Source organism: Gobius niger (genome assembly GCF_951799975.1).
Source record: "Gobius niger genome assembly, chromosome: 16".
In the NCBI taxonomy this organism is placed as follows: Eukaryota; Metazoa; Chordata; class Actinopteri; order Gobiiformes; family Gobiidae; genus Gobius; species Gobius niger.
In genome coordinates, this window is record NC_136867.1 from 28,904,646 (window position 1) to 28,918,305 (window position 13,660).

Sequence of the window (13,660 nt, forward strand, 5' to 3'; positions counted from 1 at the left end):
GCTGTATTTTGACAGCTCTTTACATGTACTTTGTGAAAAGTTCAATAAAAAATAATTTTGAAAAAAAAAAAGAAGAAAAAAAAGAACCCTGTGATGTCACCTGCAACCCAGCAACTAATAATGGCTGCATCTATCCACATGAAACAAAAACTGTCACAAAGTCCAACTGTAGTAGAAAAGTTAAATCATCGAGGTTTTAGCTCTTTAGGTCAGAAAAGATCCAAACTGGAGTGGGTCTAAATCAGTGTTAATTTTGACAACATATTTTATTTTAGTTTTAGTCTTTTGACTAAAATGTAATTTAATTTTAGTCAAGATTTAGTCAAAAAAAACCTTTTCAATTTTAGTCTAGTTTTAGTCGACTAAAATGGCATGTCAATTTAGTCAACTAAAATTAAGACTAATTTAGTTGACTTATATTTATAATATTCATTATAATCATATTTAATCGTGGTCCTGGACTTCATGGAGCTGATCCACATGAACAAAGCTCAGAGCTGATCCTTTGGCAGTGAATTTAAATGATGTGAGGCTTTTTCAGACGGTCAATAGAAGTTTGGATGATTTTAGTCTCTCCTTTTCATTTTTATTTAGTCTTATTTTAGTCGACTAAAATATCTGGACATTTTAGTCGTAGTTTTAGTCTCATGAGAAGCTTTTAATTTAGTTTCAGTCCAATTTTAGTCACAAAAATATCACTTTGACTAAAATTAAGACTAAATATTTTAGTCGATGAAATTAACACTGGTCTAAATAAGACCCAGGCTTCTCCCTAGAGGAGGGAACCAAAAACTGCCAAACATCCCTGCTGAAGTTTGGTCATGTGACTCAAAGCAGTGAATCCAATCCAAATAATGGAATGGTGTTTTTTCACACGACACAAAGCACATACAGTAAACGATTTGTTATTCATTCACTCCACACTCAGTAGTGGGAAGATACATATATAGCTTCAGTTTCTCCTGGGACTGACAGAAGCGCTGTCGTGACTGCAGACGTCCACGCCGACGGTCCCTCTGACCATCAACACGAACGCACATTATTCATTCCTCTTGTACATGTTCATTTTTAGCGGTGGGGGAAACCTACGCAGACACGAGAAACATCTCTAAACCGAGAACTATTGTGTCCAGAGATGATCTTGAAATGATTATCCACGCCTTTGTGTCTTACCTTTAAGACTATTGCAACAGTTTATCCTCGTGTCTAAACAAAAAGGAGCTGCCTCGCCTCAGGAGGTACAAAACTCACAGACTCGCACAAACAGAAGGGCTCATATTACTCCCATTCTAAAAGCCCTTCATTGGCTCCAGTCTCTTTTCAATTTTAGAATCCTGGTGCTGACCTTCAGAGCCTTGCATGGTCAGGCTCCCTCCTACATTAGAGACTCTCGGAGGCTGAGGTCTCAGGATCAGAACCTGCTCATGGTCCCTCACACCCACCACAAGACCAGAGGAGATCATCCTCCGCTTTCCTTGCACTTGCTTGATTGTGTGGATGTTTTTAAGAGTAAACTGAAAACTTGTTTCAGAAAGCGTTTAAGGGTTGTTTTATGACCACCATGTTTTGTGACTGTAAATGTACTTTGTATTTCTATTTGTAATTTTGTGAAGCACTTTGTGACCTCTGTCTGTCTTACTTATTTACTCAAACCCGGGACCTTCTAGTTGTGAAGCAAGAGCTGCGCCACCGTGCCACCCAAACAATCATCAGCACTGAGTAGAGTCTCTGACTTCCTGGAAACTCTGGGGAAGACCTAGTGTAACCCGTTCATAAGTAATAACGGTATAATTACACAAAATTGTCCTTTTGTTTACTTGAATTGTGTCCATACCGGGCGTTTGATACACTGTGCAGACTTGGTCCTCCAGTCACTTCTTCTATGTTTTTGTTTCTTCTTCGTTGACTTTTGAGATGCCCCTCGTATATATTCGGCCTCTTCCCTTTGCAAATCTGATATTGGGAAGAGGTCAGTCATCCATTGTATTCCAATGTTTTAAGAGTCCGTTTGTCAATATTTTGCATTTATTTTCTTCTGGGAACATATTTAATTTGTATTTACGTTGATATTGAGCTTCATCCAGACCCCGATGTTTTAATTTATTCGTGTGAAGAAATGCGGGGAGATGCTAATATTGTCCATTGTCTTCTCCCCTTTAGTTTGGGCTGGATCTTGTTAGCGGCGCTTGCTGATTGTATTTTTGTATATATTTTGCCAGGTATGTTGTTTTATGGCCCCTTTGCAAATCTGATATTGGGAAGAGTTTGGGCTGGATCTTGCTGACTGTATTTTTGTATATATTTTGCCAGAGTAAACGGAGACCGCCTCCAAAAGTTACCGCTGTGTCTCGTGGCTTCTTAACACATCACAAACTGCATGAACTACACAACGCAGAAGTCCACCGGTCGCACTAGGATATGTTTAGTTGTTGATAATGACAAACTGTAGCACCCAAGACAAATTTCCCCTTGGGGACAATAGTCTGTTCTATTCTATTCTATTCAATTCAGGACCCCGGGGGTACTTGAGCACTGCACCACTTTCAAATGAAAAAAAAGTTGTATTATTTTACAGACTGAGGAGAAAAAATGTCAGTTATTCTGTTTAACACCTTGTTTAAGAATGCTAGGGTTAATTTGATCCCAGACACTAAACAATGTACAATATGTTTTGAGACCCAAGGACAGAATGTTATCTATTTGAATGACACAAGGGCTGTAACAACTATATAATGATATGTGAATCTCAATGCTTTCTGTTGAATCCGAACAGACTTGAGAGAGACACGGGAAGTGCTCTGAATGCAGCATGTCGCCTCTCTGAATTTGTGCTCTCCTGATTGTTGCTCTTGCTAATAAATCTCCGGGAGTTTTTCGGTCATATTTGAAACTTCCACAGACTGGTGGAGGATGCGGGCATGTCTAAAAGGAGAAGCCAGAGAAGGGCTAGTCTACAGGCTTGTTAATAGGGCGGCAACTAACGATTATTTTGGTAATCGATTTATCTACCAATTATTTTTACGATTTATCGATTAATCGCTTGGCTTTGAAAGGTGCATGGCAATTGTATTTTTTCTGTTTTTGATCACATAGGGCTAAAGCGGCGCCGCTTGAGGACATGTTGATGGAGTAAACTTAAAGTAAACGTTTGTAGGGGGCTCTTTGTGCTAATTCTGCTTTGTGATTGGACGAGACAAAGACAGATATTTATGAAATTTAAAATGTAAAAGTAGGTTGTCATCCAAAATACATAATGGTCATGTCTTTTTTGCTCTATTTCATTCTGTGTTTACGTAAAACGATTCTGTAAAACGATTAATCGATTACTGAAATAGTTGACAACTATTTTAGTAATCGATTAGTTGTTTCAGCCCTACTTGTTAACCTCTTAATGGAGGATCTTTTTCCTCAAGTCATAATTTTTTTTCCATCATTTTTTTGTTGGGTGTTGGGTTTTTTCTCATTTTTTTGGTCGTTTTTTGGTCAAATTTTTGTTAAAAAAAAAACAAATTTTTATCAATTTTTTGTCATTTTATCGTCAATTTCTTGTCAATTTCTTGTGACATTTTTCTGACATTTTTGCCACTTTCTCATCAATTTTTCGTCACTTTTTTGTCAATGTTTTCTCACTTTTTTGTCACATTTCCATCGTTGTTTTCGTCTCAGTTTTATTGCTATTTTCACACCTTTTTTCCAGAAGCTTTTGGACTGGGGTAAAGCCAAACTGGAGAAAATGTGCTCGGTTCAGGTGGGAGGCAAGGTGTTAATAAATCTGTCTCTGGACACGCTCCGCTACTCTCCGGGAGTTTTCCGGTCATATTTGAAACTTCCACAGGACTCGACACACATCTGACTACCTACAACTCTGAATTTTTGTTTATAACTTTGTAAATAATCAGACACACCATCGAGGAAGGGGATACTCAAAGTACAAATGAATGGTACTTAACAGGATGGGAACCACTGGGACATGCTGGAAGATTTAGTTGAACTTGGAACAGGGTGAACAAAGTGTCTGGGGAGAGGGAAGTCTGGCTGTCCCTGCTGCTTCCACTCTGCCTCTGCAACCTGGGCCCTGGATAAGCAGAAGGAAGTGGATGGAAAAAAAAAAAAATCCAAAATGCAAATACCTTTCATCAGCCCTCACGTTTACCCCCCCTGCTGTCCTGGATGTGCGGGCCGCTCCCGTCTGCGGCACATTCCCAGCACCGCGGAGAGACCCGAAGTGTCGCCATTACCATCACCGCCGCGGCTCTGCAGAGGGAGGGCGCTCTCTCTCCTCTCTCCGTCTCTCTCTCCCCGACGCACACGGCCAGGTTTCGGCTTACAGCGCATACCAACCCAGCTCAATCACTCCCGACCAGTCCAACCCTTCACCCTGCTGCAGAAGAGAAGAGAAGAGAAGGGGAAGAGACACCCTCCAAAACCAACCGGGGACTACCGCCCTCAAAACCGCCCCGAGAAATGCCTCCGACCCCCGCGCGCTGCTCCTGGATGTAACGGCTGGATCTGCTGCTGGTTTCGGGACACGGGAATGTGGTTTGTGGATGTAGGAGCAGCAGCGACCATGTTCAAAGGTGGGTTGGGGAATGCGTTCGGAGCAGTAACACCTTTATACCCCCCTTCCCAGCGAAAACACAACCCCTTCCCTCACAGAACAAGGCGATTTAACCCCAGAGTTTCGCCTCCTAAAGTGTTTTTTTCCCCCCCCGCTCGCGCACGAGACTCAGCCGTTGGCCGCTTAGCTTGGAATGCTACTGGAATGCTAACGGCTAGCGGCTAATCCAGCTAGCGGGCTAATCGGAATGGGAAAAAGGTGAAGAGCTGGGGGATTTTTCTCACGGAGGGAGCGTAAATCAGGGGCTAAAAAGCTCCTCGCAGGCCCCGGGAAGGATCGTGTTCCCCTTCCCCGGGGGGAGACGGAGCTTAATGCGGATCTAATCTCGCGGAGGGGCGGATTGGCAATGTTTTTTTTTTTTTTTTTGGAGGCGTTTAATAAGCGTGTAAAGTGAGGAAGGTCCGAAATTGAAGCTAAAAAAACTACACCCCCCCCCCGGTAAATGACTCGCTCCCCCGGTGCATTTCTCTCAGCTGTTTAACTCACAATGACGGGCGAGGTTGCACAATAGTTTTCTCCACCGAGGAAGGGAAAAAGTGAAGGAATTTGTGTATTTGTTCGTAATGTGTTGGGGTTTGTCGTGAGGGAAGCGCTGGTGAAGTAGTGGGTGCGTCCTGATCAAAGTTGATGGGAATGTGGCCCTTAGTTTTGCTGGATTTGTTTCTTGTTTTAGCTTTATTTTACGGCAGTTTGTTAAAAAAAATAGATAAAAATCTCTAATAACGAGGCACTTATGAGTTGAGTCGTTATTTAGCTAAACTGGCGATTTTTCCCAAACAAGAATCAGGAATAGTTTATAATTTCATGCAATATTTTGGCATGTCATGGTTTGAATCTGGTTTGTTTTGAGTTTAAATCATATTTTCCATTATTACTTTTCGTCAACCGTCCATTTAACTAATTACACTAGGGTTGCAAGTAATGATTATTTTGTAATCGATTAATCTATCGATCATTTTTACGATTAATCGATTAATCACTTGGCCGTGAATGGTGTAGGAAAATTTCATTTTTTATTTTTTTAATCACATTATAGCTTAAGTGGCGCTGTTTGATGGAGTAAACTAAAGGGAAATGTTTTTTGAAGGCTCTATTAATGAAATTTACAATGTACAAAACACTACAGACCCTAAATTTAAAATCAAAGTAGGTTTTCATCAAAAATACTACATTTTTTATGTCTTTTTTTGCGTCATTTTAGTCTGTGTGAACCAGAAAACGATTAATCGATTACTAAAATAGTTGTCGACTCTTTCAATAATTGATTAGTCGTCGATTAGTCGTTTCAGCCCTAAATTACACCTTGCTGTACTTTTACCTTAGCTCGAGTTTAGTCATGGTTTTGTCTAGATCTGAGTCTGTTTGGGTGAACCTCTTAACCCTGAGTGCATTTTCTCCAGTTCAGCTTTACCCAAATCCCTTAAGGTCACAGTGTAATGCCTCATTTGAAAGCTAAGACCCACAAAACACATCTAAACGGATCTTTTTCCTCTGTTGTCGTCAATTTTTCGTCACATTTTCATCACTTTTTGTGCGTTTTTGTCACATATTTTTGTCCAGAGCCGTGGGAACATATTTTGATTAGGGTTAAAGGGACTATAGGGTTTGGGAAAGTCTACAGTTACCATGGAGATCGGCCATCTTTGCAGCTGTTAGCATACATTTCCATTGACTAACATTAGCTAAAAACAGTTTATAAAGTGTAGAAAATAGCCGTGGAACAACTCTGTTAGCTGCTGAGTTACTGCTGGTAAATACATCTAACTCACTGTGGTGTCCAAGTGTTTTAATGTGAACTCCAGTATTTTAACTTCTAAAATCTCCATTAGTTTACAATTGCTGCTAATCCCATAATGCTTAGCGATATGACGTCACATTCCCGAACTCTCTATACGTTTGTTAAGTGTGACGTCACGATTTCCGCATCCGGGTCCTAGCAGATCGGCAAATATGCGAGAAAAAACATTTTTTTAAAAACATCAATATTTCTAAAAATCAGCGGAGAGTTACTGAACCTACTTATTTCTCAGACTCATTAGCCAAAATTGCCGCACCTACTGCTAAAAAAAGTCATATTTACTAAAGTCGCTACTTCCGGGGTTAGCGTAGCTGCTGCGCCGTTAGCATTTATCTCCGCTAACCCGGATGTACAGATTTTGGTAAATATGACTTTTATAGCAGTAGGTTCAGCATTTCTGGCTAATGGGCCTGATACATAAGTCTGTTCAGTAACTCTCCGTTGAGTTTCACAAATATTTATTGTGGTATTAAAGTTTTTTGTAATTTCTCACACATCTGTGAACCTGGAAGTAAAGCTGTGACGTCACCACTTAACAAACGTATACAGAGTTTAAAAATGTCTCTAAATGTCCTCTAAAATCCTGCACTGTCACTCAAAAAGTTGTTAATTCGGGTCTGAAGGGCTGTCATGCACGAGCTTAATATAGAGACTGCAGTTACATGTAAGACCTGAAGTGGCAGTAGTGAGTATAAAATGACCAACTTGCATCTAGTCTCTTTAAGATTGCCCCCAAAAATGCTCTTTCTGTGCAGCACCTTCAGCACCCTGGGTTCCCACAGCCTTTTTTTCATCACTTTATCATCGCGTTTTCGTCACGTTTTTGTCGCCCTTTTTTTGCGTTTTCGTAACACATTTCATCACGTTTTGTTGTGTTTTTTTGCCTTTTCGTCTTTGCTTCAATCTCATTTTTGTTCCTATTTTGACACTTTTTTCAAGAACTCTTTAGATTTGGGTAAAACCAAACTGGAGAAAATGTGCTCGGTTCAGGTGGGAGTTAAGAAGCTAACTAATGTCAGTAATCTCTCTTCATTCACTGTCTGAATAATTAAAACTATTAATTTTAAATGGCCGTAACTCAAATATAGCCCCTTTTTGGTGCCCTAGTTTCAGTCGTGCTTGGTCAGAGTTTAGCCTTGGTTTTCACCCCGTTTTTATTCAAGCCTTTTATTTCTTTATCACTGATTAAGTCTCTGTTTACTGTTCTGTTTTTGTCCATTTCCATGTATTGTTTTAGTATCAAAACTCCGCTAATAATCACATACATGGTCGTCTTGCTAATGTCACTCGCGCTCATTCCTGTCGTCAGTTTTAGACCTGGATTCGATCTCCGTTTTTGCAGAAATTCCCCCGTCTCCCACTAACCCACTGACCCCATTACGTCCCAGGACTTTCTCCACTTTTAGACCAGATCCCGTGTCCGCCTTTAGCGAGTGCCAGTATTGACGTTCATTCAGTCGCGTTTGTTTTTCGCCGAATCGAATCACCGTTTCAAAGGTCGCGTAGACGGTCATATAACGGCGTCTACAAGCAACATAAAACCTGTCGCCAATAAGGATTAATCACGTGTGAAATCTGATTACACTGTAGTTTCGAGCCCTACAAACGTTTTCTGGAATGTGAGTCTTGTAAGTGGGTGTAATCACTATCGGGTCATTCCTTGAAGTTTCACCCACAGCCTCAGATTTGGAGGATTTTTCTTTTTTGGAGTTTCTACACATGTGGAATGAATAGGGCTGGGACCGTTAAACGATGCCAGTGCGGTATCGAAAAATAAAAGGTTTAGGTATTAACGGTATTGGAAAAATAAAAGTATCGAAAGCAGGTACCGAAAAGAAATATAAAATCTTTATATTCAAGTTTTTTATGCTGTTGGTTATACAAATTTAAAAAAGTGAAAGAGAAGTGTAAAAAAAAAAGAAAAAAAAAAAATGCAAATAGTGGGAAAAATTTGGTTAAATTTGGGGGAAAAAAGGGAAATAACGTGGGAAAAAATGGAAGAAAATATAAAAAATTGGGGGGTAAATTTGGGGAAAATTACAAAAAAGGGGAAAATTGGGAGAGAAAAAAAACACAAAAAAATTGGGGAAAAATTTGAAGAAAAATTTAGGGGGGACTTTTTTCTTTTAAATTGTTAAAAATGAGGGAAAAAATAAGAAACGTGGAAAGTTTTTTTACGCCTGTTGTTAAAGGAAGTTTCCTCTCAAACAACTATTACAAATGTAAAAGAAATTAAATGGAAGGAAAAGAATAAATTAACATTGTTCATCTGTTTTATGGTTCTAAATGAAAAATAATTAAGTATTGGTACCGAAAAATGTATCGCTCAGGTATCGGTACCGAAAACTAAGTATCGTTAAAGTACCAGTATCGACATTTTTTTTAGCAATGTACAAAGCAGGGTGTTGTGATTTGGTCCACTAAACATAGTTCCAGGAACAATCATCGCAAATGTTCTAGGCTGTAAACCTGTGGATGTAAAGGCTGCTAAAATGGCCATTTTTAAATTTCCGATTTTTTTTTCTCCCCAAAAAATGTCAGGGGCTCTACAGAAGAAGTGTCATCTTCATATTCCAGATTTGAGCTTATTAGGATATAACCTTACTGCAGTAGAAGCACGATGTCCATCTGATAAAGGTTTTTTGAGTTATAACTAGGGCTGCAGCTAACGATTATTTTGTAATCGATTATTTGGTAACACTTTATAATAACTACACCTTTTTTAGCCTTAATAAATGATGAGTTAACACTTAATTCATCGTGAACAATTCATTAGTTAACACTGCCACTACTACTTTAACACTTAATAACTACTTAACTACTACATTTAATGCCTAACTCATAATGAATCGCTTTTAATACTTGACTTATTCCTTTATTAAGTAGTTATTAAGTGTTAGTCACACTTAACTAATGCATCGTTCATGATTAATTAACTGTTAACTCATCATCTATAACGGCTAAATATGGTGTAGTTATTATAAAGTGTTACCGATTATTTTTACGATTAGTCGCTTGCCTGTGAATGGTGTAGGATTTTTATTTTGTAATCACATATAGCTTAAGTGGCGCTGCTTGAGGATGTGTTGATGGAGTAAACTAAAGAGAAAACGTTTGTTGGAGGCTCTATTCAAGAAATGTATAATGTACAAAACACTACAGACCCTAACTATACAAACAAAGTAGGTTTTCATCAAAAACACACACATTTTTATGTCATTTTTGCTGCATTTAAGTCTGTGTGAACCAAGAAACGAGTAATCGATTACTAACATAGTTGTCGACTATTTCAAAAATCGATTAGTCGTTTCAGCCCTAGTTATAACTCACAAAGATGGGTCCAACTTGGAAAATCTCAAAAATGGCCCTCTGGTTTATGCAGGATTGGACCATGTAGTCAAACTACTGATGCACAGATAGAAGGCAAATCAGTCAGTCTGTAGCCAGGAAATGTTTATCTAACTCAAATGACCTCATGTTTAAAAAATATTTAGAATATTTTTTGCAGAAGCGAGTGTCAGAAATAGTGCATTGTTAATGTCATCCAAATCAGAGAGGGTCACCTGGGAAGATTCGGGACGGAATGACCCAACAGTACTAATCAGTAAAATTTAATCAGTCTTTTTATTAAAGTTGTGCAGCCCTAGTTCACTTCTGCTTTGTCCATTTTACAAAATCAGTTTGTTCTTGTTATCGTTGCTGCGCCGCTAATCAGTTTTGCGAATGGTCACACTTAACGTCCTCTGCAGCGAACGGTTTCTAACTTAGTCCACACGAGGTTTTATTTAGTCCAAAACCTGTTAAGTCTCTAGTTTACTATTATGTTGAACCAAACTCACTCCACAAAGAGGTTCTTGTTGCCAGTCCTGTCGCCCACTTCTGCTTTTTGTTTCTGTCCTAAAGCAGGACCGTCGGGAACTTTGCGAACAGCCTCAAATCTCGCAAAGTTTATCGATCCAATCACAGACAGGAAACGAATTAACCACTAGTTAAATATTTTCTCAATTGTACTTCTGTATGGGGGCGTATGGAGTTAACTGGATGTATTGTGCTCTACTTGACTCCTGGATTTCCCTCTTTGTGGATTGGTAAAGTTTCTATCTGTGCCCCATCGGGATCCGTTATCTCGATACTTTCCTTCCTCAATATATCGAACCTGAGATTGTGTTATCGTGTAGGCGTGTAGTATTTTTTCCAATACTGGTACTTTAACAATACTTGGTTTTCTTTACTGATACCTGAACTATGCTTTTTTTTACAAATATGAACTACACATACTTTTAGAAACTAGAAGGTCTTGGCTTTCAAATGAGGTATCACACTGGCATATTGGCCATAGGCTCTCCAGTCAACACACTTTGAGACTTGGATGTAAGTAATTGTTAACCCTAAGGTTGTAGTTAAGTGGTTAAATGCTGTCCCTGAAACAAACAGGCAAATATATATCAAATATAAATCTCCAAGGATTTTTTTTTTTTTTTTGGGACCAGCTTTTTCCAATACCAGAAAAACCTAAACTTTTATTTTGATTGTTTAAAGGTACCCAGACCTATACATGTACTCAAGTAACTTTTTGAAGTAACTTTTGCAAGTAGTCTTTTATACAGTACTTTTTACTTCTACTTGAGCAGAAATATCTGTACTCCTAAGTAAAAAAACATATAGTAACTCCTGCCACTGTGAGTAAGTATTTATGACGATCTTCATGTTGATGTGTAAAATATATGTATTGAGTTATTTTTATATGTTTTATATGTGTTTTATGGTCTTTACAAATTTAAAATGTTCACAATGTTTTGTTTCTCTTAAAGCTGGACCTGACTTTGTTGTTCCTGACTTTTTGTTGTAGAGTATGTTTATTTTTTCCATCAGAGAGTATGTTGTACACGAAGATAGATACAGACGGCATCTCTGGAAACATGATGCTTCATGTTAGCATCGGGCTAAAGCTTAGCTAGCTGTAGCTACAACGGCCATTTTTTCACTTCTACTGAACAAACTACTGTGAGAAAATATCCATATGGACCCGATTTACACTTGACTTCATTTCTGTGTGATAAATAAGAAAATGGCTAAAAAGAGTGAACAACTGTGCTTCCTACAAGATAATATTTTCGAGATAATATGACGAGATGCCGTCTGTATCTATAGAAGTAGAAAGCTAAATTCATACCATTTATTTGGGGGTGGTCCCTACTTTGCCACTACTCGAAGCTGTACACGGGTGTGTAAAAGTGCTTATAATTAGTTTTGCTGAACAATTTGGGTGCACAGGAGGGATTGTGAGAGCTAGAAATGACTTAAGGCCAAAACATTTCACATTTTGAACAGGAAAAATCAGGTACCTGAGCTTTAATATACGTCACAACTGGAACATGAATGGAAATTTCACTTTGAAACACTGACCCAGTAAACCAGGGGTCAGCAAGTTTGTGTGGTAAAGGGCCGATTTTCATTCTCATTTGAAAGCTAAGGCCTGCAAAACTAATAGTAGCTTTTTGTTGCGTTGTTGCTGCTCTTTTGTCAAATTTTTGAAGCATCTTTGAAGTTTTTATTGTGGGTTTTTAAGTAAGTTTAAGTATTTTTGCCCTTTTTTCTCGTCACTTTTTTCTCGCTCTTTAGTCACTTTTTTGTTGTATTATTGTTGCTTTTCTGGCATGTTTTAGTCATTCTTTTGTTGTGTTTATGTCGCTTTTATGTCACTTTGTTGTGTTTCGATGCCATTTTGATGCTTTCTTTTCAAGAGGCTTTTAGGTTTGGGCAAAGCCAAACAGGGGGAAATGTGCTTAGTTCAGGTGGGAGTTAACAGGTTCAAAAACATATGTGAACAGTAACATTTTGTATTTATATTATACTGTTTTTACACAATAACCAAATTCATCTTGGGGGCCAGAGGGTCTGTGCAGGAGGGCCGGATTTGGCCCCCGGGCCTGACGTTGCCTACCCCTGCAGTATAGTACTCAAGTAACGTTTTCTCCAAATACTTTTTTACTCTTTACTTGTGCTTGAGTGAAATAATGTAATCATTTCCTAGTGACAAATGAAAGACCTTATCAATGTTGTCGTATATTTTCTGTGATATTGTTGCCTGATATTGCCGTGATAGTCAGAGATATTGTGAAATCGTTTCTCTTTTTTCCTCCTCGTCTCCTCATGGTCGCGTGGAGGTCATCGGGTTAGTCGCCGCCGTGTCCTGCGTAGATCGCTTGCCCCGCTGCAGCCCCCCCTCCCTCCCTGCTCCGTCCGCGATCTAATTCGATAACTCTCCCGTCTCCCGCGAGGTGAGCCTTTCATTTAGCCCCGTCCCACAGAGACACGCCGTCTCAAATTAAGAGCTTATCAATTTGCGGTGTCTGTTGCGAGCCCGGCATTGTTTGACGTGCCTTTCGGATTACAGTGACTCATCCCGGACTTTGGTCGGTGCAGACGGGAAATTATTGCGAGAGAAATAAAGGCGAGACTCTGCAGGTGAATAGGGAGATATATTTACTGTAGATATGAATGTAACATGACTAAGATGTTGTTAAAGAGTGGCATGAAAACGGCCCTAAAGTTTAGTCTCTTTGTCTGCACATGTGCCCGGTGTATATTTGTCCCGTCTTTAGCCGCTGCTGTCTCCCACAAAGGAAATGACCATATTTGGATTACAGCGTCAGGGAAGGAAGGGAAGAAAGAAAGAAGGGAGGTAGGAATGAAAGAAGGGAGGAAGAAAATAGAAAGGAGTGAGGGAAGAAAGAAAGAAAGAAAGAAGGAAGGGAGGGAGGAAAGAAAGAAAGAAGGGAGGGAGGGAGGGAGGAAAGAAAGAAGGGAGGGAGGAAAGAAAGGAGGGAGGGAGGGAGGAAAGAAGGGAGGGAGGAAAGAAAGAAGGGAGGGAGGGGGGAAAGAAAGAAGGGAGGGAGGAACGAAAGGAGGGAGGGAGGAAAGAAAGGAGGGAGGGAGGAAAGAAGGGAGGGAGGAAAGAAAGGAGGGAGGGAGGAAAGAAAGGAGGGAGGGGGGAAAGAAGGGAGGGAGGAAAGAAAGGAGGGAGGGAGGAAAGAAGGGAGGGAGGGAGGAAAGAAAGAAGGGAGGGAGGAAAGAAAGGAGGGAGGAAAGAAAGGAGGGAGGAAAGAAAGAAGGGAGGGAGGAAAGAAAGGAGGGAGGAAAGAAAGGAGGGAGGAAAGAAAGAAGGGAGGGAGGAAAGAAAGGAGGGAGGAAAGAAAGAAGGGAGGGAGGGAGGAAAGGAAGAAGGGAGGGAGGAAAGAAAG

General features: G+C 39.7%; 1 protein-coding gene across 2 annotated transcripts in view; it reads left to right on the forward strand.

Moving 5' to 3' along the window:
• Positions 1–4,468: 4,468 nt before the first annotated feature.
• The window catches only part of arhgap5 (Rho GTPase activating protein 5), a 96,318-nt gene continuing 87,126 nt past the window's right edge, over positions 4,469–13,660 (forward strand). For both annotated transcript variants that reach the window (XM_079573356.1, XM_079573355.1), the window contains exon 1: positions 4,469–4,577. The gene's annotated coding sequence lies outside the window, so the exon portion shown is untranslated. The remainder of the gene's footprint in view (positions 4,578–13,660) is intronic.